Source organism: Ascidiella aspersa, chromosome 5 (assembly GCF_963924565.1).
Source record: "Ascidiella aspersa chromosome 5, kaAscAspe10.2, whole genome shotgun sequence".
NCBI classification, from domain to species: Eukaryota; Metazoa; Chordata; class Ascidiacea; order Phlebobranchia; family Ascidiidae; genus Ascidiella; species Ascidiella aspersa.
In genome coordinates this window covers 5,585,752-5,611,045 of record NC_139451.1, presented here as the reverse complement: position 1 = coordinate 5,611,045, position 25,294 = coordinate 5,585,752, and the positions used below count along the sequence as shown (strand labels likewise).

Here is a 25,294-nt window from a genome sequence, read left to right as displayed (position 1 = left end):
ATCAAAGCGCATACAGAAGTACTTAGTATTTTATGAACGTTTCGAATAACTCTTTATTCAGTTTCAACATAGTGAGAACACAGAAATTTGCAGAAATTATACTGACATTTAAATACAGTTAAATAATTCACAGAAAACTTTCTCTGCAAAAAAAAGTCATAAGTTGATGCAAATATGAAACTAAACACGATTCCAAAATTGCATGTCAAATCACATAAGTTTAATAATACTTTTCGTAAAATGAATGAAGAATTAGAGCTACAGTTTTTTATTGGCCCTCAAAAACGTGAAATGAGAAGCAGGCTCAGACAGAAAGGGCCACACATGCAAAATTTGTCTCAGCCTAAAAAGCACAGCGATAGCAGCATAATCAAAACAACATTGGTCGATGCATGGATTATGTTAGTTCGGCTTGTGGTGCTAAATGTATCGCCAAGAGTCGTATCTGATGTAAGATCTGGAACTGTCGTATCTGATGTAAGATCTGGAACTGTCGTATCTGATGTAAGATCTGGAACTGTCGTATCTGATGTAAGATCTGGAACTGTCGTATCTGATGTAAGATCTGGAACTGTCGTATCTGACATACCATCAGTAACAGCTGTTGTGTCTAAAAAACAAAAAAATGTTGCCCAATGTTTAAAGGTAGTAGCGATGATGCTTTTGTATAAGGCATTTCATGTAGTATATTACCGACAACTAGTTGCCCTGTTAGCTTGTTTAATGTATTTCATAACACAGGGTGGCCGAAGAGGTTACAGAAGTGTGTATAACATGTTCACAAGAAACAACGGCCAAAACGTACCGTGCGCAAAACAGGAAATTGTACGCTTCGTCATCTGCAGTGCGGTAACTCGAGTGTGACATTAATTTGGCAACCCTAGAGCTGTTACACGTCAGGAATTTTGTTAGAGGGAGACTGCATGCATAGAGTCGCCATAAGGCTATATTATTAAATATCAATCGGACGGATCTAAATGACCGATTTTGCTTCCCAAAGAAATATGTATTGTTCTTTGTTTATGAAATGAGCTTATTCAACATCGTGAATGAAATAAGATCACTTCTTGCAAATACGTGTATAGAAGTAACATATACTATTTCCTAATATTACCCATGACGTCATAAAGAACGTGACCTGGATTCCCTGACGTGTGACAACGCCTAAACCAAGCGGTCTTGGCGTATCTCATTTGATTTTACTTGAAGCTATGCGCATGCCTGACGCCATTCGACCATATTCGGCTTTATTCTAGCGGCTTGAATCACCATGCAACTTTACGAACTGTCAATATACTCGAGCAATATAAACTGAGTGAAGTGACTCAAGAAAGCTTTTTTTTTTAACTATTTTTACTACATAAATGCAACAAGGTTTCTGTATTTTGTTTCTCAGTGAATTTATAATTAGAGAAAGTCAACTTCAAGTCCTTGCCATAAAAATAAAACGTTCAACTATTAGAATTGGTGAACTCATACGAATATTATTAATAACTGAAGCAAAAAATAACTAAATTGTTTCAGGGCAAAGAAAAATAACCCAAGTCTATCAAAAACTGCTCACTAAAACACTTTACTTTAACCCATGCCATTTGTAAGATTTAAGTCAAGTCAGGTCAAGTCACTTTGCCCAAAAGACTCGGTTCAAATCAAGTCATTTGAAAACAGTGACGTGTGCACTTACGTTTTGACTTAAGTCATTACAACACAGCCTGGTAGCAACAGCATATTTACTTATGATCAGTGGTGGGATTCAGCCGGTTCGCACCGGTTCTATAGAACCGTCTCGCGAAATTTAGAATTCCTGGTTACTGTCGATGGATTTTTTGCATCTTATGCGATATACCGATTTTGAAATCCAAGTAGCTTACGTGTTTTGTTTTTTTCAAAATGTAAAAAGGTAAAGTTTGCACGTATAGCAATTATACAAGTGTTAATTTTTATAATTGTAGTAATTTTTATTTTGTGATTGTTTGGCTGAAAACTTAATTGTTGCGTCATAAGTACAAGTCATGAGACGACTGCTGCTTTTTAGTTTAGCTGTTAGCAGTGATGGGATTAAGCCGGTTCGCAGTTCGCCATATTGCCTGGAACCTGGGTTGCGTGCTGTTCTTGCAACTACTTTAATTATTTCCCGGAAAATATGACTTTTTGTAACATAACCGGCTGAAATACATGACTTTTGTGATAGCACCGACTAACAAAAGTTTGAATCCCACCACTACTTATGATTATACTTTCTCTTGTCACACCTGTATACGTTTCCAATGTTCCTTTCAACACCTCAAGAGATCCATTGTTCGGAGCTGGTTCCAATTCAAGTAAATGACACATCAGTTCGTAAATGTGAATCGACTCAAATCCATCGATGGCAAGGTTTTTCTGCGTCACAAAATACGGAAAACTGTTTTCTGAATTACTCTGGTTGTAGCCAGGAATTGGTCGGATATGTCAAAGCCTCGTTCAAACTGGTTAGCCAAATTTCGGCTTATTTTTGTTACTTGGAAATTGGTAAAAAAACAACAGCTAACTATTGACATCAAAAAGGCAATTTAACAATAAAGAATTGTCTAAAAGGCAAATGCGACTTAAAGTTGCATTTGACAATTTTTATCTTGCTAAAATATATGCTATTCTTAGTTTTTGCTTTGCTTTTGGCCCTTGGTTTATCGTCCTGCAAGCACAATACAACCTGTGGGTCGCCTAAAGCTTTTACGGGGTCGCCATTACTCACCAATTCCTGCTGTTTTAGTGACTTCATCGAGCTCGTGGTTTAAACGGGCGAAATAAGTGTAATAAAATGTTAAAACAAACTAAAACGTGTAGCGTTTTATTGTTAACCCTAAGCGCAAGAATTAATTTAAACATCTCGTTTTGGTGCACATGTGCAGACACAGTTCACGGAGTTGTATAATCTACGCATAAATCGCTTGTTTTATTTAGTACAGCATATCTTTTCTGAAAACAAACTGTATTCGCATGTTTATGCTGATTTCAGTTTGTCTAAATTTGGTTCGGATAATAAAAAGGTTGGATACCACTGTGTTAAATAATATATTGTGAAACAATATTAAAACTAAAACAACTTATTGTTTTGTGCCGTAGACGCTACAAGTGGATTAAACATGAATTATACAAAACCACAGTGTTGTAAAAAAGTCATTTGAAATGACTCAAGTCCCGGTCAAGTCATTTAAAAAAAAACTGAAGTCCAAGTCAAGTCATTTATGAAAGAACTTAAGTCCAAGTCAGTGATTTTTGTAAAAGCTTAAGTCCAAGTCAAGTCATAATTAGAGAAATCTTACGTCAAGTCCTTGACATAAAAATTAAACGGTAAACTATTAAAATTGGTAAACTTGTCCGAATATCAGCTATGACTCAACAAAAATAACACAAAACACAACATATATTAGAAAGTTGTCTTATGTACAAAACTTAAGTTGAATAACCGTATTTTATAAAGAAAAATGCTTAAATAAAAAATTAATTTTAACCTAAGTCATTTGTCGTTTGAAAACCGTGACTTAATTACACTCAATATTGACTTAAGTCATTGCAACAGTGGCTCACAAGGCATAATTCATTTGACATTCCGCTAAGCATTTATGCTCACCAGACATGCTTGGTATGCAGATTTTACTTTTTAAAGGTAGATAAATATCCCCACAGCCTAGTATTACAGTTCTTAAAACGTTAATATTATTATTTGTCGTTGGTTATATGAGAGTCTATTCTTGTTCCAAATATCCCAGTTAAAAAAACACAGAGGTTTAAAAAAAGATCTACAACTCTTTTTAAAACACATAAAACTTCTTTTGGATCAATTATACAGGTGAGCCGGGTAAAAGTATAGATATTTCAATCGGTATACACTATAGAAGAGGATTGCAGATTGACGAGATTATTCTGTAGCACAACCTACCTTAAAGGATGGACCGATACTGAAATATGAAGCACGCATTTCCACTTCGTCGTTGTCAAAGCCATGCTCTCCGGTGTTGACAAAAATTCCTGGAAAAACCTTAAAAAATGTTTCAATTTTGTAACTCTTGGAAAAACCGTAAAAAAATGTTTCAATTTCGCAACAGCAAAAAAACGCAAATGTGACAGCGCCGCGTGTCTAGTTGTTCTTGTGATTGTAGCGTGTTCGATTTATGGTAAAGTTTTAAATATTTCACCAACTTAATTTTCCTTGCTTGGCCGGTATAGCTAGTTAAGTCGACAACTGATAATCGCCAGCTGCTCGAAATACACCTAATAGATAAACATGTTTTGCTGCGCTGTGGGCTGTATTCATTAAAAGTGTAGCTATATCTAATAATTTTAATGTAAATAAAATCTGGCGATCTGACGATACGAACTTGAAAATGCTAAGACAGTTTGTTCAGTGTCGATTTAATGGAGTTAGAATTAGTCTACGGTGGTAAATGTCTCACCTGTTGCAATATACACATTCTTGTATTTTCAAATCCCAAGTTTCGGGTAAGAAAAAGCCAAAAAATTGTACTTTCCGAACCAAGGATTTAGCACCTTTGCCTGCTACATCATCTTTGTAGAACTAATCTGTCGTAGGGTTCTAACTCACGACCCACGGCCATATGGCAGCCGTCGCCCTACTAACTGTGCACACAGCCTCATAGAGGAACGAGTAGAGAAGCAACCACATAAAGTCATTGCCTGCTGCACCCTGCTCGTTAAACTATGTATGTGGTGAAATTCGAACTTACGACTTCCAGTTATACGTCGCTTTACCGACCACGCTATATAGGCTCAGAGAGAAGCAAGTCGGCACACAAGCATGACACTAATGTTTACTGCATTATGTTAGTACAAGTAACAGTTTGAAGGGGATCTACACTACCATATCAAACAAAGTGCATGTGTAAATATCTCATTCTTACCACAACGCTTTCGCTTAAAAAATAGTGATGCTGTAACGTTTACCGGTATCTGGCAAAACTTACCGGGTAAGTTGCGTATCCAAGATCGGCCAACACTATAATCGAAGTTATCCGATCGTTATCCTTGAAGTGAAAGCGTTCGGGAAAGTCTTCTTTCTTGTAGACGCTCATTTTTCTGTCGGCGGCTGAAAAAATGTGTAAAATATTTAGGTTTTGTACGATTTAACACTAGAATTACCGCGTGGTGGACAAAAAACTAAACAAACTGCAAGTTAACATTTATAACATTTAATAATTGGCCTAAATAACTCAATTTTACTAAAATTGTATACCGGTAAGTAAAGTACCTTTAACGTACCTTAAGTGACATGTGAAAATGACTTATGTCTGAGTCAAGTCATTTATCTAAATAACTTAAGTCAAGTAAAATCGTTTAACCCAAAAACCTTAAGTCAAAACAAGCCATTTGAAAACATTGACTTAAGTAATTACAACACTGTTTTTTCTACTTTACATCTAAATAATTCATATAACAACCAAGCAAACGAAGTTTCTATTTACTTAGCTTTATACTTAGTATAATCTCTATCATTGCAGATTCTGTTAAAAATATGATTACATCCAGCCCAAGTAATTGTGCATCTAAGCAATTTTCCAAAGCACAGTTTTATCATTTCTCACCCAATAAATCGTTGTAAACCTCGTCAATGTGTCCAGGTGATGGCTCAATCAAAGCCAGAGGTGCGTATGCGAACATAAACTCGACGTTTGACATGTTCACGTAATTCGCCAGCGAGATTTGCTCGCTTCGGTCTTTGATGATTTCTGTAAAGCCGTGGTCACTAAAAATCACAGGGAGGAAAATGTTCAGTGTTGTAAAACATCTTGAAATAATACGTCTGAGATTCTTTGAAAAATACCAAAGTCCAAGTTAAGTTGTTTTTTTTTTTTGCAAAAAATAACAAGTGAAGAACAACAAAATATGTTTTTTTTTGCAAAAAATAACAAGTGAAGAACAACAAAATATTAGCATAAATAAATTTAAATTTAATTAATATAATTCTTCTTCTAATAGTTCTACAGTTTTCTCATATTTTCGAGAAATCTCGCTCAGAACCAATCTCAAAAAATCTAATCATGTTAACTAGTGTTGTGAATAATTTATTTTGAAAGTCAAGTCATTTGTAAAATAACTTCGGTCCAAATCAAGTCTTTTCAAACAATAACCAGTTAAGTCCCAGTCAAGTTATTATGAGAGCAAGTCGACTTTAAGTCAAGTCATTGACATAAAAAATCAGACCTTAACTATTGAAGTCGGTAAACGCGTCCGATTAATTATATAACTGAACAATAACTCAACTTAAAATACCAAAAATGTAGTAGTCAGCGGGAAAATTGTTTCACGTGCACGAAGTAAATAAATAATCCAATTTATTAAAAAAAATATTTAACGAAAATAAGTTAGTTGACAAAATGACTTAAGTCCAAGTCAAGTCACCTGCTGTCTTAAGAACTTAAGTAAAGACAAATTATTTTGGTCTAAATACCTAAGTTAAGTATTTTGAAAAAAAAAAATAAGTTAAGTATATTTGAAAACAGTGACTTAAGTGCATTTAAGTCAATTTGAAAACTGTGACTTAAGTACATTTAGGCATTTAAGCCATTAACTTATATCACAACAATACTGAAAATATCTATAGAACGACGTAAAATAAATTATTCCAATTTTGTGAGTATATTCCTTCGAGAAAAATGTAGATGAGTGTTTTTTCTATTTTTGGTAAATTACATATAAAAGCGATTCGGTGAATTTAATTGACAATAATTATGGGTGAGTGTTATTTTCTTTACTCATTTCACTCAAATGAAATAAATCGCAAAAATACAACTATTGTGTGGGTGGTTTCACCAAAAAACAAAACGAGAGAAAATAGTATACGTCAAATTCCACTTTATTAATCAGTTGCATGTTTTTGATTCAAGCCCAAATACTTAATCAAGTGAATTAAACTTCGTTTATGATTTTCGTTTATTATTATTTCTTTAAAGTTTAAGAAGTGGTTCTCAATACTATTTTAGACACGGCCCCTTAAAAAATACCATCCTTACGGACACCTATATTTATTTGAAATTGACAAAGAAAATAACGTCCCATCTGACGAAAATTTTGAGAATAATTTGTTCTCAATATTGGTCCCGAAACGAAATTTGCGATTTCGATACAAAGTTTATTTCAACGGAATGAAATTAGGGACAACAAAATGGGAACATTGCAAATTCCCAAACAGAGCATTAGCCAAAATTTAGAATTGCGACTTCAAATGCAATATTGTGTTCGAACAGGCTAGTTTTACTAAAAGGATGCAGCAGGCAATGGTGCTATGGTTGTTTCTCAACGTCTTCTCCTCTAAGCTTGGGTAACTCAGTTGGTAAAGCAAAGTTCCCGGTTTGGTCGAGGTCGCAAATTCGAACTTCTCAGCAGGCCAGTTGTTTTTCTAGCCTGGCCTTGCTTGCACCAAAATCCTGATTTCTCTAGGCCTTTCCGAAGACCTCATGCTTACCTTGTTATAATAATGTTCAAGTGGTCAGTCAAACCGACTTCTTCTACTTTGTCCAGCAAACGTACAATTGTTCGACTGATGAGTGGAAGACTCTCTTCAGCTATACTTGGATCGTCCGGACCAACACGATGGCTCTGAACATCTGGCTGAGACGAAATAAATAGTTTGAATATATGATATCCAGTGTTGTAAGCAAGTCATTTTGAATTGACTTAAGTCCGATTCGAGACATTCGTAAAATAACTTTAAGTCCAAGTCAAGTCTTTTCGAATAAATAAAAAGTCAAGTCAACTTCAAGTCAAGTCCTTGTCATAAATCTAAAACGTTAAACTATTAAAACTGGTAAACTCGTTCGATTAGAACGAGCAATAACTTCGATTAGAACGAGCAATAAAAGGTAAAATTATATTCATTATATTCAATTTTATAAAATTGCTTAATGGAAACATTATATTTTACTTAGTCATGTATTTAAAGGTCAGGTCATTTATCCAAAAAATGTAGGTTAAGTAAACTTATTTTGCTTATAAGAGACAAATCGTTAAGTTATTTCAAAACAGTGACTTAAGTGCACTTAAATCAAATTATTTACTTAAGTTATTAAAACACTGAAGATATCCTACAGCAGTGGTTGACAAACAGCGTGCCGTTTTTTAATATAACACTTTAGTGCAGGGGTGCTCAAACTGGGTTAAGGGAGCGAGTTTATTTTGCTGAAACTGCTACGATTTTTAGTAACAGTGATTAAAACAAACCATTACTAACTAAAAGCTTACTGAGTGCAGCGTTGCACAAATCACCAGGATGCGCTATCGTATGAGTGTTGCTATATACATCAACAGATTACTGTTACTGGAATATATATGTGATCAGCAAACTAGAAAATATTTTCACTGAAACTAACATAACTAACGTTTTGTTCGCCCTTAGGAGTCATTATTATCTGCATTTAACTTCACTTATAGTTTTCTAAACCTGTTCAAAGTAAAGCGCGGCCATATCTAGGTTTTCCACAGTGAACCATCTCATTGTTTCATTAATCCTGGCTTGCCAGGCCTCTTCGTCGGTTGGTGTTTGAGCTGTCTCCAGGACTTGTATAGTCGCCCCCACACCACTCATGTTGGCAGCGCTGCCTGGGTACAGGTTACCACCACTAAGCAGGCCCTGTGGGGATCGAAAATAAAGTTAAATTGCGACATGGACTCCGAGTTTGGGGTGTCCCTGTTATTTGTGGCTTTCCAAAGTTATGTACAAGCGTGACGTTATAAAAAAGTAACCCGAAGAATACCACACTGTTCGTTTATTTTAATAAAGGTTTAGGTTGGGTAGGTAGGTGTTACTTTCAATACGAAAGCTAAATAAAAAAGGTGTCTTCTAATCGCGCAAAGCAATAAAAAAACGACTATGCTTAAATTAAAGGCAGTTTTGTGCTAATTTAACAAAAGTTGCACTTTATACAGTTGATGACTTACACACCATCGCGCTTTAGGGCCAAAAAAATTATCTTCAAATAGACAGTAAAACGAATAAAAGTTTGTTTTGTATATTTACAAGGTAAAGTTTTGGCAAAACAACATAATTGTAATCCTGAAAACTTTTACCTGTTTTACCGCCGTAATCCATATTGGTTCGGCGCCGTTATCCCACCATTCGTTAACCGTAAGGGTGCTGTAGAAATTGGATCCCGGCCAAATGCCTCCCTCGCTTGCATTAAAATTGCAGTTGTGGACGACTCCGTGCGATTCCGGAAATAATCCTGAAAAACGATTTTAACAGTTTTTTAAAGCAGGGCGACGGAGTCGGTTAAAGTGACTTAAGTCGATGACTTAAATTACGTGCACTTAAGTCAATGTTTTTAAATGACTCGACTTGACTTAAGTCTTTTGGACAAATGACTTGACTTTATAATTTATCTTAGTTGGTAACATAAAACGATCAGAAATTAAAATGTTGCCTTTTCTTGTTTTTTTATATGATTTTAATTTTGAATGACATGCACTACTAATGACTTGAGACTTGACTTGTTTTTGTCTGAAAATACTTGACTTTGACTTGGGTTGTTTCGAAATGACTTGTTTACAACACTGGTTACCATGGTTAGATTTATTAAGATTGGATCTGAGCGAGATTTCGTCAAAATTTTGAAAAACTGTAGGACAAATAGGAAGACAAGGATCATAATAATTAAATTTGTAAAGTGATAATGTTTGTTTTTTAGGTTACAAAAATACTATAAAGAGAAAAATAACGTCCAAGTCATCAGCTACCTAAGTCAAGTTTCAGACAAGTCACAATTTCGAGTCAACTTCAAGTGACCTCCTTGTCATAAAAAAAACGTTAAATTATTTGAATTGTTAAACTTGTACGATTATACAATAAGCAAAAAATAACCTAAAATATAAGAAAACCCCAATATGGGCTTATAGCAGGCAGTTTTTTTATGTACAAAAATTAGGATAAGTAGCTCAATTTTATAAACAACAAAATGCTTAAGAAAAGCACTTTTTGTCGGAAAAGACTTAAGTTAAGTCAACTCATTTAAAAACAGTGACTATAGTGCACATAAATCAAGTCATTGAACTAAGTCATTTCAACACTGACATGTTTTTTAAACGCAGCGAAAAAAAGTCGACAAACACTGTGTGAGTCGGACCCTGCGTTGTTTGTTAAGTTCGAAGTGATGTCGGTAGTTAGCAGTGTGACTTACGCTTCATCGAAACACCACAGGAGCTACGCCCCTATTAAACCAACATTACTTCAAGGCCAAACACTTAGCTCGGGGTCATATTAAGCGTTTACCAATCACAGTAAACGCGGCCCAACGTTGACTTATAATGTGTTACTGTCGTGCTAATGTTTGACTCACCAGTCTTTTTACGCAAGTCATTTTGAAATGACTTAAGACTCAGCTGTAAAAAACACTTAAATCCAGGACAAGTTTTTTGAATAAATAACAATTAGGTCACGTCCCAGTCAAGTCATAAATAGAGCAGGCCATTTCCAAGTAAAGTCCTTGTCATAAACATCATATATATAACTATTAGAGCTGGTAACTAATCCAAATAATATAAGCAAAAACTCAAATAAAACAGATGTTTTATATGCAAAACGAAGACAAAAACACAAAAATAGTTACGAACACAGAATTATTTAAAGGCCCTAAAAACTATAATACGTAATACTGTCTTCATTATACAGATTTTATTATATATTTAAGTACCCAGTGTTGTAATGACTCAAGCCAATGACTTGCCTAATAATTTGGGCTGGAATAGATTGTTTTCATTAATTTTTTTAATAGCATAGAGCAATTTTTATCATTTTTTGCACATAAAGTAATATTGCTCATATACGAATTTTACTAGCTTAACGGTTTAATATTATGTCAATAACTTGACTTAGTTGACCTGCTTTAATAACGACTTCACTTGAACATGATTTGCTATTATTGCAAAAGACTTAACTTGGACATTTCAAGATTACTTGTTAATAACGCTGGAAATACCTCAAATGATTTGAAAACTGGTGTAGCTAAAATATTTTTTTTTCTGAAATAAAAATGAGAAAATAACAGTTTTCGCAATAAAACGTCAAAACGACTTCAAACCTGTTGCAATCGAGAAATGATTTGGAGATGTTTGCGTTGGAAAAACAGGTTTCAAAAACTCGGCAGTTACACCGTTTTCTCTCAACCTTTTGAAGCCTTCGAGTTCCGGGGCTCTGTCCACGTAATCCCACCTGTACAAAAGCAAGTACAAATGCTCCTAGTGCAAGAAAAATAAGATACGGCAAAATTTTAATTTTAACTGTAAATAACCTCCCCCAAAAAATAACAAATGTTTCAAGATGGTAAACATAAAAACAATTCAAAACGATTGCAGAATTAAACAAACAAGACAAAAATTTTGGCATGTACACCTTAAAATTACGTGGGACTAGTGTTGTAAACCTGTCATTTTGAAATAATCGAGTCATTATTTGAGCAAGTCAATTATAAGTTAAGACCTTGTCATAGGTTTACGCTGGGAATGAAATACTGAGTCTTATGCAAATGTTAAAAAGGGTAAAACAGCTGGAAATGAAACTTATTAAATTTAGGGCAGATTCGACAAGATATTGACAGGGATTACAAAAAAAGATTCATGAAGTCAGCGAAAATGTATCGTACTCTGTAGTGTAGATTCTAGACGAAAATAGTTTCATTTCTTTAACCATTGGTCCCAACAAAAGACAAAGTGAAAGAAAAAAGCTTATAAATTACTCTATTGTCTATGTAGTGGGTTATATTAAAATTAAAACAGCAAAAAAAACAACAAGGAATATAGAGCTATGCAATCAAACACACACATACCTTAAGCCATCAAAGGAGACCAACAACAGCTTATGGTGAGTCTTTACCTTATCAACGTGTACAAACGCTTTGTTGCAAATAAACAAACCAAAAAGCAAAAAAAGCACTGGCACCGTATTCATAACGGTAAGCTTGTTAAGAAGCTATACAAGAACGGTTGGTAAACGGCTAAGACTGTTGCTGTTTTACGGCCAGTTGCTCATTAAAGCCTTTAGTTTCAGCTAAAGCAAATATTTGCCTGATGTTTTCTGCATTGAACATTGTACCGTCATTGCGGTGCCAATCATTATGATACTTGTTTCACTACCGACCGTTATGACGTAATTTCGCGTGATTGATGAGTCATGACGTCACGTCATGTGGTTGATACCTAATGACGTCATTCTTAGGATAGATGATTTTGCTGAAAGTATATCGAGACCTACACTGCTGGAGTTTACGCTAATTTAGTTAAAATGAGCGTTTTTTTTACAGTTAATGATCAATACAAAGTTTAAGGTTTAGTGAGATGTAAAATATATTGGGGACATGTAAATACACTTACCACGCACTAAGGTGTATTAGATTGTTATTTACTTTATTATGTATATTTGTGCGATTTTTTATTTGCTTTTTATAATTTCTTTCTAATCTTTTATCGATTTTTTTTGTAAAATTACTAAAAATTTTTTTCATGTTCCTAAAACATATTTCTAAAACTATAATAAAAAAAGCAAGGTTCGGATATCTTTCATATTTATTCGTATTATGTGTGACAATTAATTGTGACCTCAAATTAGGTTTAAAATTTAAAATTAAGTTATTAACTCGCTAAAAACGACAGAAATGACAAGCAGACCACAAAAAAGAAACAAGATGGCGTCGAAAATGTTGAACAGCCGCTGGTTGTAACAACATTAGGCGTTGTTGCGTCTGAAACACAAATATAGCCATATAAAACAGTTGTAGCTTTTTCAAAACATAGTTTGAAAAAAATGTTAACAAATTTCCTGATTTCAAAATAAAAATAAAATATATAAACCGAATCAGCGCAGTATAAACACAACATCATGAGTTTTTATGTTATAGGACATCCATAATGGTACACAAAGCAAAACCATGCCAGCCACAATTGTATACTCACAAATTATGGTGCTCACGCAACGAAAAAAATGGTTTCACGGCAAAAAATGATTATAATTCCTTAAACATCGAAAACTTAACTAACGCCACTTAGATTTCAGTTCAGTTTAACATTTTGTAACAAAGCTGGCCTATATAGATGACGATAAAGCTTCAGATCGAACTAAAAAGTAATTAAAGACAGTGATTTAAAATGTGATTAGATTTATCTATAGTTTCAAGATTTCCAGGTGTTGATTTTTGTCAAATAAAAGGTCAATTTCCTTTAAATGACGATAAATACATTTTGACTACATGTTGAATCTTGTTATCTTTACAACAATTTTATTTTCTAAATAGCATGTACACTCTACTACCTGAATCTAAGTTCAATGTTCCTTTCAAGACGTCAAGAGATCCGTTGTTCGGAGCTGGCTCCAATCCAAGTAAATGACACATCAGTTCGTAAATGTGAATCGACTCGAACCCATCGATGGCAAGGTTTTTCTACGTAAACAAGTTTTCTAAGGATGTAAACAGAATATTTTCAAAACTTGTATCAAAAACATGGCCAAAAATATTATTTTGTACGATGCTACCTTTCAGATATTATAGAGAAAAAGGTAATATATTTTGACGTTTTTAAGAAACAGTTAAAAAATAGCAAAAACGTAACACATGGCAAATAAATTGTTTGATAAGAAAAAATAGGATAAATTATCCAATTTCATTAAAAAGGTTAACGAAAATACCTTATTTCAACCCAAAGCATGTTATTTTACCCAAAAAACAGTCAGTTTAAGTCTTTTTGAAAAATTGAAGTCATTACAACACTGCAAAGCAGCATTTAAGAGCCAGGGATCCTTCTGTGGGTGTCAAGGAGCTAACACCTGGCAATTATTAAAGTTGCTTTACACAACATACCTTAAACGAGGGTCCGATGCTATAATACGAAGACCTCATGTCGATTTCATCGTTGTCAAAACCGTGTTCACCCGTGTGGATGTGGAACCAGGGAAACACCTAAAAACGGATCATTAAGGACTTTAGAAGGTTGTTAAGAAATTTAAACTAATAAAAAGTCTCAAATATTCATAGTTGTACACCGAAAGCCATCGCAGACTAATAAAATCTGTCGATCAATGATGCAAACTACGCAGGCGAGAAAAACAACTATAGTAGCCTGTGGTGAGGTTCGAACTCACGACCTCCGGTCATACCGGGACCGTCGCTCTACCAACTGAGCTACACAGTCTCAGAGACATATGAGTGTGCATCTTTCATTGAATAAGCATGGTTGCTATAAAAACGTTTAGGAAATTTGAAAACCTGACTCGGTTCCTGAAGCAGTTTAACAGACTTTCTGTTATATTAATTAAAAAAATCACCACTTTTAAAAAAGTTTTAGTTGTCGACGATAGCTTTTAATGAAACAAAAGCGGCGAGCACCTTTAAAAGGGATAAATTTCTCAGTTAATCATGACAGTAATAAAAACCACTTGTAGCGAGACTTAAATAACGTTGTTTAATTTCTACAACTAAAAAAAACACAAAATCGTTGATAATGAACTCAACTGGCGAAGTTAATGAACTCATTCGGGACGCAAATATTTAAGCAAAAACGAAAATGTTTAAAATTAGTAAATACCATCACGTATAGCCTACTGTATTGTACTTGGGTTTACCTTGTTTATATATAACATGGTTGGGCAACTTACACCCAGCGGGCCAGATTTATCTAGCCAACGCATATCATCTGGCCCCCGAGCTATTTCACAAACTGGACACAAGGCTATTCCTCATATTTTGGGGTTATTTCAACTACCCTTTTCACTAAATTATATTTATCTGGCTATTCCAACTACCTCTTACTCTCATAATCAACTAACTCATAGTATATTTTTGGCTATTTCAACTACTTTTTCCACTAACTTATTTTTTTGTGTATTTCAACTGCGCAAATCTTGTTCCTCCAACGAGTGTAGATTGCAAAATACTCTTGTTCCTAGTTAACAGTCGTTGAGGCTGTTATAGCGAGATCCGTACAGTCTACACAGGTAAATTTAACAGCCCGCAGAGATCTTTATAAGTTGGGTTTTTGCCCGCCCCTTTATACATGACATTTTTCGAAAAATACCAAATATTTTCCCACCGGGTAGATTGACATGCCAAGGTCGGCGAGTATTATGATCGACGTGATTCTCTCGTTGTTCTTGAAGTGAAATCGATCTGGGAAATCTTCTCTCTTGTAAACGCTCATCTGGCGATCGACGGCTAAAATTTAAAGTGAAAAAATATATTAAACCTGAAAATGTTGCTATAGACTTGAGATAGAAAGAAAACAAGGGTCACTGACAAACTAGGCACGAGGCAATTTTTCATGCTTTTTGACTGTTTCACAGTAAGTGAAAAATTATAATTTTATTTTTTGAATTCTTTTATACATCTAGTTGAATTTTTTAGACCTAATGACCTGCAACTTTCGACCTTAGAAGTTTGCTAACTTATGATATCTAAGTGCATTTTATTGCACTTATGAACATAAAATTGAGCGTTTTACGGCTATATTCAAATGACATCATGAACTAAATTACCGATTACCTTTATTGCGTTTCTCTAAAGCAGTGGTTCTCAACCGGGGTGCCGCGGCGCCCTTGTGTGCCAATTCTAATGCTCAAGGGTGCCGATAGCTATTTGACAATCTTCAAGAACCTGATGTTTGGTCAGTTGGTAAGCTTTTTGATATAACTATTTTTGTACAATTAGATATCATTGTATCCAATGACATTTTTGTACATGTTTCAAGTTGATTGTGTTGTTGCAGTTCCATTTATAGTGACATTTCAGTAAAACACTCAACGAAAAGTCCAGTCGGGGTGTCGCAAATCTATTTATTATTTTTGAGGGATGGCGTAAGGCATAAAAGGTTAAGAGTCACTGTCAAAGGGCGTTTAAGTATTGTTTTACACATTTTATTGTGCTCATGGATTTAAGTTTCAGGGGGAAACCAGGACTTGTTATAAATGTATTCAAATTCCCCCGTGCATACTATGGGTGCTGCGATGTGACCCATAAACTAGAGTAAAGGGATACATTTTTATAAAGTCACGTTATGACGTCACCCCAGAAAAATGCAATCCCCCCCAAAAAAAAACAAATTCCCAGATCCGCCCATGCATTATGTTCACTTTGGGCAATCGTCTACAATTTAGTCACCAACCCTTCAAATCGTTGTAGAACTCATCAATGTTTTTTTCGTAATATGCGCGATTCCCCCCCCCCCAAAAAAAAAAAAAAAAAAAAACCTTTTCAAATCGTTGTAGATCTCAATAAAACATGTTTTTCGTGATACGCGCGATCCAGATGGATTTTAGCTGCATATGTTTGTAAGAGTAAAAGGTTAGACATTTTATAACCTCACTTTATGGCGTGAAACCTAAAAAATGTAATGCACCCCTCAAATAAAAATTCCGGATATGTTCCTCCATATTCACTTTGAGCAATCGTCTACAATTTAATCACCAACCCTTCAAATCTTCGTAGACCTCATCAATAAACCCTGGAACTGGTTCTATCAAAGCAAGGGGAGCGTAGCAGAACATGAACTCTACTTGTGACATGTTGACGTAATTCATCAAGGAAATCTGTTCGTCGTCAATCTTGTTCACCTCAGTGAAGCCGTGGTCGCTAAACAGGGTTAAAGGTAAAACACTTTTTTGGTCTTTGCAGTTTTCAGACGTATGTAAAAACAAGTCCTTGGAGCCAATTCCCCTCTTCGTTTCTACTGGTATTCAGATTGGGGTCATCATTTAAACTATGTCCTTCGTCGAAGCCAGCGTATTAAGAGTGCGCAAATAAATAAAACGTGCAATTTAAAAAGGCGTTTTACCAAATTAGGGGTACGATTTTAAAAATAAGTTTTCATGAAAAAAATAGGTATAACCATCACCAAAAATTAAGAATATAATAAAAAATGAGGGATTAATCGATAAACAAGGACAAGGCTATTTGTACGATTATAATTATAATAGTTACATTATTAAAATGCTTTTAGATTTATTTATAATTTTAAACATTGTGTGTATGTTATCTCATCTGTGGAATTAAAAGGATGTTCCTCAATCCCTCGGATGGATGTTTGCAGCAAATGATTGTGTAGGGCTTAATGGACTTTTCAGTTGTATGACTGCTTTTTATCAATAAGATATTTTTTTATTGAATTGTTGAACCTTTCATTTGTAGGTTGTATATGATAAGGTAAAAAATTACTTAATTTAGTTGCAGGCAGTGCACTTAGCTCAAATTGCACATTAAAAGTTGTAAAATGTGCTTCAGGAAACCCCGCTGATTAACTGTAGTTTATAGCGGTACATATCTTTAATACTAGTACATATGTGGTTGCTAAACAAGTTTTGTTTATGATTAGATGATGTGAAGTAAAAGTCCCAGTTCAGTCATTTGTAAAACAAGTCTATAAGTCTAGCCTTTTTCAATATAATTAACAAGTCAAGTGACAGTCAAGTCAAAATTAGAGTAATCCTTCTCTTAAAAATAAAAAGTTAAACTAATAAAATCGGTAAACCTGTCCAATTATGAGCAATATTTGCAATAAATAATGCATTTTTTTTCAACAGAAGTCATTTTTCAATAAACTTAAGTCAAGTCATTTGAAATCAGTAGCTTAAGCGCGCTAAAGTCAACTTAAGCCATTACAACAATGCTATTCATTAATAAGGGCACGAAAGTAAAAAAATATGCTTGGCAAGAACCAGCCACAAGCAATTATTCGGCAAAGATATTGATGTTGATATAAAACAGCACTCTGGCCAAAAACTTCTTTTTTAAAACTTGGGGAATTGAGCTGTTTTTTACAAACCTATACTGAGTAAGATGATAAGCAATTTGAATAATAATAGATTACCTTACAATGATAATGTTCAAGTCGTCAGTCAAGTCAACTTCGTCGACTTTATTGAGCAAATAAACTATGGTTCTGCTGATTAAAGGCGTCCACTATTGAATCGCTGTCGGGTCCAACTGAGTGGCTTTCCTTGTCGGGCTGAAACACAAAACAAAAATCAGCAAAAAGAGTTAACATTCGAACAATTAAAATGCTACCCACTTATGTGTGAGCTTCGATATTCTTTCAACGTCCACTACAACATCCATTTCACGCCTAATTACAAACTTTATCTTAGATTTATTTAATACGTCCACAAAAAGCTCCTACATTTGTATGGTTGACATTCTTAGTATGTATTACTACAACCTCCGGGCATTATGATCTAAGGCAGGGGCCGGCAACCTTTTTCTAGTCGCCGGCCAAAACCAAACTCAGAAAGATCTCTGCGGGCCGAACAAAAAGTTGACTAAGATTTGTGTTATTTTCATGTTAGAACAACTGTGAATCAGGCGGACCTCGCACCGTTTTTGCACTTAAAAACGTGTTTAATTACGTTTAAGGAGGCAGTAGAGTGTTGGCGCAAAGCGCGAAAAAAAGCGTGGTTTGGTTTAAAATTCGAGCTCACACGTCGTCATCCATACTACTAATGGAAAGTGTAATAAAACTTGTTTGAGGGAACGCGATGATCCGGCCCGCGGGCGGTAGGTTGCCGACCCCTGATCTAAAGAGTAAATATTCTTTGGACTTTATCAAAGTTCAAAAGTTTAAAAAGTGTAATTGCGTAAACCTTTTCTGTGGTAAAATGAACAAAACGTTTTAAAAGAGTTTATATAATGTTACCTGTTAAACTAGTGAATTTCAATAAGTGTTCTATGGCCAACATAATTGTGTTAGTGTTTTATGGCTTGAGGTCAAATGTCACTGAGCAAACGGTGCCTTGAAATTGTAGTTGTCTTTACGGCAGTTGGTGTTTACCTTGTAGCGGTAGGAGCTCTTATCGTTGGTTACTTTTTAGTGTTTGTCAATTATGTTTGTTTCGGTTCAAGTAACATTGTTTTGTATGTACACCGAAAGCCATCGCAAACCCAACGAATCTGTCGGTCAATCAGAATGCAAGCAGGGCCAGGCAAGAAAAAGAACTAGCCTGCAGTGAGGTTCGAACTCACGACCTCCGGCCATACCGGGACCGTCGCTCTACCAACTGAGCTACACAGGCTCATAGGGGAGCAAGTCAAGTATCAACCACGACGCCGATTCTTTGTGCATTCTGTTAGTACTTTATGTATTTTCTTTTTCTATTCGAATTAGGATATGAATCCACTTGAGTAATCTATTGTGTTATTAATAAATTCATGATAATAGTAATGACTTCTAATAGTGAGTTTGGTATTGAATCAAACCCACTAGTTTGCACAAATAAAACAAGACTACCTAAAGGTCTTTATATATGACAGCAGTTTAAATTTCTAAGTCAACCTCGTTTTGAATGCAGATAGTCTCGTTAAACCGGAGTACTTTGTTTTGTAAAAACATGTTGCCAATGCAGCACTGTGTAACATTACTATGAGTGAATATTCAGCTTTATATTTACACCAAGCAGGCCAGTCCACATTTACCCGACCCTTGTTAACAAAAATGGCGACCCCTTGAATAGACTCTAAAATTTAAGGAAACATTTGTTAAAATTTATGCGTTAAAACCCTGGCCACAACTAGCTCGCATATAAATAAAACACCAACATCATAATCACCTGTTCAAAGTACATCGCCACCATGTCTAGGTCTTCTTTAGTAAACCAATCCATAGTAAGGTCAATCCTATCAAGCCAGGCCTGTTCGTCCGAAGGGGTGTCGATGGTGTCCATCACTTGGAATGTGGCTCCGACTCCGCTCATGTTGGCTTGGCTACCAGGAAACAGGTTACCGCCGCTGCGAAGGCCCTGAAAAGCAATAGAGTTTAAAATGAATTTCAAATCCAAATATCATCTGAATAAAGACATTTCGATACGCACACGTATCTAAATACCAAGTGTTGCAATGACTTAAGTCAGTGACTTGATTGATTTCATTTAAGTCACTGTTTTAAAATGACTTGACTTGACTTCAATCTCTGGCGAAATAACTTTAATTAATTTTAGTCTTTTGGACTAATGACTTGACTTGGACTAAAGTTATTGTGTCAAATACCTTTGGTAGAAATCAAGTGGGGGTGTTTTTTAGCCAATTCTTACCTACAGTTCAGGGGTTCTTAAACTTTTTAAACGCGGACCTTAACGAAATGGTTTTGATCCGCATGGACGAGGACCGAAAATATTTTTTACGGCTCATTTAATTGCAATAATTAAGAAATCCTCGATTTTTCTTTTAGACACTTTTTTTGCCGCGCGGCGGGCATTTACACGTTCACATAGAGGGCAGGTCTTTATTTTTTGTGACTGTCCTTTACAATTGGCACACTCGGGCTTTGGCATATTTCCGCCCCGCGAGCAAGAGCATATTTAGGCAGCGCGAGCATTGTATATTTCGGTCGCGCGAGCAAGAGCCTATTTCGGCCGCGCGAGCGTTCACTACATTTCGGCCGCGCGAGCATTGAATATACTTCGGCCGCGGGAGCATTGAGTACATTTCGGCCGCGCGAGCATTGAGTACATTTCGGCCGCGCGAGCGTGAGCCTGTTTAGGCCGCGCGAGCATTGAATATATTTTGGCCGCGCGCGCGAGCAAGAGCCTGTTTAGGCCGCGCGAGCATTGAATATATGTCGGCCGAATTACCGCGGCTGCTGGCACCAGACTTGCCCTCCAATGGATACTCGTTAAAGGTTTTAAAGTGTACTCATTCCAATTACAGGGCCTCGTTTAGAGTCCTGTATTGTTATTTTTCGTCACTACCATCCGCGCTTCGGGAATGGGTACTTTGCGCGCCTGCTGCCTTCCTTGGATGTGGTAGCCGTTTCTCAGGCTCCCTCTCCGGAATCGAACCCTGATTCTCCGTTACCCGTAAGAACCTCGGTAGGCCAGTACCGTACCGACGAAAGTTGATAGGGCAGACACTTGAATGATCCGTCGCCGGTGCGAGACCGTGCGATCCGCAAAGTTATCCAGAGTCACCAAAGGTTGCGGGCCGAAGCCCGGTCGGTTTTTGGTCTGATAAAAGCACGCATGTATTAGCTCCAGCATTTCCACAGTTAACCACGTAAAACGTACGATCAAATGAACCATAACTGATTTAATGAGCCATTCGCAGTTTTACTATACGAGAGGTCGTACTTAGACTTGCATGGCTTAATCTTTGAGACAAGCATATGACTACTGGCAGGATCAACCAGGTAGCTACTTTAGCGTAGCCCCGAAAGGCCGACGAAGGGGGCGCCGTTTTCTGTCGGAAAAAATGTTAAAGTATAATTATTCTCAAGAGAAATAAAAAACTGTCGTTTTCAATTAAACTCTTGGTTTAAAAAAATCATTCCTTTTTTAAAATTACAACTATAAATTTAATTTGGCCTTAATGACCCCATAAAACTAGTCCACGTACCCCAAGGGGTCTACTATTGAGGAACCCTTGCTATAGTTGATGTTCCATCAATATTTTTATTAAATAAATTAAATTTATTTAATAAAATCGGGTTACGTTACAGAATTTTTGCAGGTAAAACATTTTGCTTGCTATATATTACATTTTTGTTAATATAATGCTCATACACGGACGAGTTTACCAATTTATGTAGTCTAACGCGATATTTTAAGCCAAGAACTTGACTTGAGGTTGACATGGTCTAATTAATTATAACTTGACTTGAAAAATTAATGACTTGGACTTATGATTTGTTGCAACACTGGCAAACAGCTACGTCTAGTTATGTTTCATACGTGCTTGATAGCGGGGATCCATATCGATATATTCGGCTCAATTAGCAGCTTTCATTATTTATAGTCGACTTTGGTATTATTATATATAATAAGTATTTTAGTCATCAAAACTAATTTTTAACAAAATCTGATATTATGATTAAATGATGGAATTTCCACAACTAGAGGATTTAATTATTGTTCTTTTATCTCCCAAATAAAAAAAAATAAAAAAGTTATTTCAATACTATGAAACTCTAACGGTTACTCTTTGTAGACGCTCGGTTCGGGATACAAGTGGGTATCGAAAAGACTTTGTTTAAATGATGTCGATTTACCAAACTAGACCTTTTGCTCTCACATTCATTTTCAAGCCTAGTTAATTTCATACTTGGTTGACCGCTGTTATCCATATCGGTTCTGCTCCATTATCCCACCAATCGTTGTTTCTCAGTGTTGTATGAAAGTTGGACTGCTCCGGCCACAATCCACTCCCGCTCTTGTTAAAGTTGGTGTTATGCACCACTCCGTGCGATTCAGAGTAAAGCCCTGCAAAAAAAATTAGTCGTTTTTTTTAATTATTAACACGTTTATCCACTGCATCCACTCGTATATCCACTGTATCCACACGTATATCCACTCTATGAAACGCTTTATTTGGCCACTGATTTGAAAATGCGACTCGCGAGCTAAAAAGTTTGCCAACCCCTGGATTGGTCTTTCACAAGCCAGCCGTTCTCAACCAGTTGGCCATGGCTCACTGGTGGGCCATAAGAACATTTAAGGTGGGCCACAGAACTATTTAAAAAAGCTAAATTTAGTTTCATTTGTGTCACAATACTTAAATTTACAGGAATAATGGCTTAGGGCGGAATTAAAAAGGAATGTAAATTTATTGTTCAGCCGCAAGTATCTCACTAATGCATGGTTGAATAAATAATCTGTTTTGACATATGTTCTCCTGTGTTTTGTTCTAAACCTATTTTAAAGTTGTTTTTTTTTATAAAACTATTGGGCCACAGATTTTTTTGGCAACGCAAATGGGCCACGAAAGAAAAAAGGTTGGGAACCACTGCATTTAGCTTTTACGCGCATTTTGTTGTTTCCACCATGTGTCTGATGATATTACTGGAAAACTCTAAGAAATATAAAAAACGTTCTACCGTACAATGACTCTTATATTTGAACAGTTATAATATTCGTAAAATTCTATTTAATGGTTTATAAAAATATCTTACATTTTACAGGTTTTTACTGGCGTGTTATATTTGTTTTTTCACAGGTTTCTAACTACATAATGCTTAAATTTTATCAAATTACTTAATACTTGCAACCAAACAGTAACCTTATTTTGAATAACTAAGAAACATGGAACTTTAAAACTAGTGGACCCGATCCAATACTGGAGTCATTTTTGTGTACAGCAGTATTATAATGACTTAAGTTAAGTCAATGACTATTTAGTTTGACCAGTGGTTCTTAAACTTTTCAAGGCACGCCCCTCTTTTAAAATTTTAACAAAACTCGCGCTGAACCTTGTTTTAAATTTCTTAATTTAATTTCTCGCTTCCAATTTTGTGCTCCCCCAAGTTTAAGAACCACTGAGCTAGAAGGTTTTACGACTATTGGTATTAGTCCTATTTTGATCTTATTCCGAAGTGTGTATTTTCTTTCGACGTTTATGTTGTGCGTATTTCAGTCTTATGCCTGGAGTCCTAAAATGACACAAAAAGCACGAACCTGTTGCAATGGAGAAATGGTTTGGTGATGTTTGTGTTGGGAAGACCGGCTTCAGATATTCCGCCTTCACTCCATGTTCCCTTAATCTCTTGAAACCCTCAAGATCTGGTGCACGGTCAGCGTAATCCCATCTGGTCAAATAGAACATAAAATAAGTTGAGTCTTTGATTCATACAAAAAAGTTTAGGACAACATTTTTGGCCTGTGAGGCAGTGAAAATTGTTAGCAATTACTGACTATTGATTTGACTCTGATTAAACCAAACAGCCTGTGTTTTTACATCTGTGAAAATAAAAAATTGGTTTAACCTAAAAAAATTCAAGAAGTACTTTAGGCACAACGCTAAGTAAAATTTTGGGAAATAATGGCTGGATTTCGTATCAGAATGCTGACGAAAGTACGGTTATTAGCTGTAGGCTTATTTACTTTAAAAAAGGTTTATAAAGTTTGGAGCAATATAGCTGGAGTTAGTGGTTAGACGTTAAATGAATATAAAAGTCCATAGAGGAGTATAGGTCGCGTTTTGTAAACGAAAATAAATCTTAAGACAGTGGCTTGAGGTTGTATAGTTAGATGTAGAAAGACTACCAAACCCTATACAGAAGTATAGGTCGCATTTTTAAACATTTAAAAGAAATCTTAAAATAGTGGCTTGAGGTTGTAGTTGGACGTAGAATGAATACCAAAGCCCATATAAAAGTAGACATTTTAAACGTTTCGAATAATTCGTTATTCATTTTTAACAGGGTAAAGAACACAATGGTTCTTTACTGCATTGCAAACCAGAGAGAATTAATCGTTCGATATTTCTAGTTCAAGTTTTAGCATGTTTTTTCGGTAATTGTTATTCTAAACTAGCATATGAAAACTGAAAACTCTGATTTTAGCGACCCTAATACGATTTTTGTTTGTGTTTAACCAATAACATATAACAGTAATTTTTAGTTCATATTTGGTTTAACTGCCTTAAATGGAACTAATAGGCAGAATTTAAAACCTTTAATCTCACTTTAAAATAAAAATAATTTTTTAACAATGATACAAATTTAGGCATCAAACTTTTCATATACTAGATCAACTTTATAAGTGTGAAAAACCACAGGAAAAATAGCTTTTACAAAAACAAATACAAAATCTTTCAAAATATCCATGAAAAACTTATGGTTTAACTATACTTTTATTGTTTTCCTATTACTACATAAAGTATTTAATTAGATAATATTATACTTTAAATAACCTCTCTGTGTTTAAAGTTTACCGAAATTTTTCGGTATTGAAAACGTATAACTGCTGTACAATTCAGGTAACGCATAAAGGCTAAATGTTCCAGCTTACCGAAGTCCATCAAAAGATACCAGAAGAAGTTTGTGATGAGTTTTTGTGGGGTTACAACTGACTGAAGAGATACTACAGATGCAGAAACTTAACAGCACAGCAGTTTTTACCTTCATTTCGTTAGTTGATAACAAGACTAGTTAAAAGCTATCAAACAATACCTCCCTCCACAGGACAGATTTTTCATGAATATTTTTTTAATTATTGCACATATTGAAGGAAAGATGCACACACGTCATATATGATCAACATCTGTAATCTAGCCCTTTTAAAGCTGCTTTTTTTACCAACGATTAAGGCTGCGATGGCTTTTGATGTACTTGTTGCACATATTTCTATAAATTTTAAATTTTGTAAAGTTTAACAGCTCATTGAATAGAAACACTTGAGAAATCCTCTGTTTTCTGTCGGAAAAAATCTTGAGGTATAAATATATTTAACAAAAGGAAATAAAGACTCGTTTTCAATTAAAGTCATTGATTAAAAAAAAATCATTTTTAAAAAATTTAATTTGGCCTTCATGTACCCCCTAAAACTAGTCCCAAGGGGTCCACGTAT

At 35.2% G+C, this 25,294-nt stretch overlaps 2 non-coding genes and 1 pseudogene across 2 annotated transcripts; all 3 read right to left on the bottom strand.

The window, feature by feature from the left end:
- Positions 1-338: 338 nt before the first annotated feature.
- LOC146141594 (uncharacterized) lies at positions 339-24,852 on the bottom strand (annotated as a pseudogene).
- Trnat-ggu (transfer RNA threonine (anticodon GGU)) lies at positions 14,095-14,169 on the bottom strand. Its single transcript has one exon. It is a non-coding gene; the product is annotated as a tRNA-Thr (tRNA).
- Trnat-ggu (transfer RNA threonine (anticodon GGU)) lies at positions 18,959-19,033 on the bottom strand. The gene has a single exon. It is a non-coding gene; the product is annotated as a tRNA-Thr (tRNA).
- Positions 24,853-25,294: the final 442 nt, after the last annotated feature.